Source organism: Nanorana parkeri, unplaced genomic scaffold (assembly GCF_000935625.1).
Source record: "Nanorana parkeri isolate BGI_ZX_2015 unplaced genomic scaffold, ASM93562v1 scaffold3769, whole genome shotgun sequence".
Lineage (NCBI taxonomy): Eukaryota > Metazoa > Chordata > Amphibia > Anura > Dicroglossidae > Nanorana > Nanorana parkeri.
The window spans coordinates 1062-1502 of NW_017310037.1; the positions used below are offsets into that span (position 1 = coordinate 1062).

Genomic DNA, 441 nt, shown 5'->3' on the forward strand with positions numbered 1-441 from the left:
AAATCTCAGCCGCCATCCCTCAATCAGCTGATCAAAGAGGCCAATCAGAAGCCGGCAGGCATTGCAGCACAGGGCGGGTACAATAGCGGCCCAGCTACTCATCTCCGTGCTAGTTGGTCCTCTACTCTGATGGCGGCCGCTGTCAGAATACAAAGAGAGGAAATCGGCCGAAATCAGGCGACTGCCCGCCGCATGTAACCAGAATATCGGTACCGAGAAATCCAAATCAGTCCATTCCCAGTGTGGAGGCCACGAACACAAAACACGCACACCATTCATCCGATCCTAACCCGACCCTAAACAAGCATGTAGCCAGTGACGTCACAACTCCCCAGCTGCACGGCGTCTCCTGGATTTGCTGGAGGACGCGGGTGACACCCCGACACGTAGCTCCGGTTTTCCTCATGTGGTCGGCGGAGTCTGACACGCCACCGGGGTGAC

General features: G+C 56.7%; 1 protein-coding gene across 1 annotated transcript in view; it reads right to left on the reverse strand.

Moving 5' to 3' along the window:
• The window catches only part of LOC108803467 (ATP-binding cassette sub-family F member 2-like), a gene marked incomplete at its 3' end in the record, with an annotated part of 20881 nt that overhangs the window by 235 nt on the left and 20205 nt on the right, over positions 1–441 (reverse strand). The window lies entirely within an intron of this gene.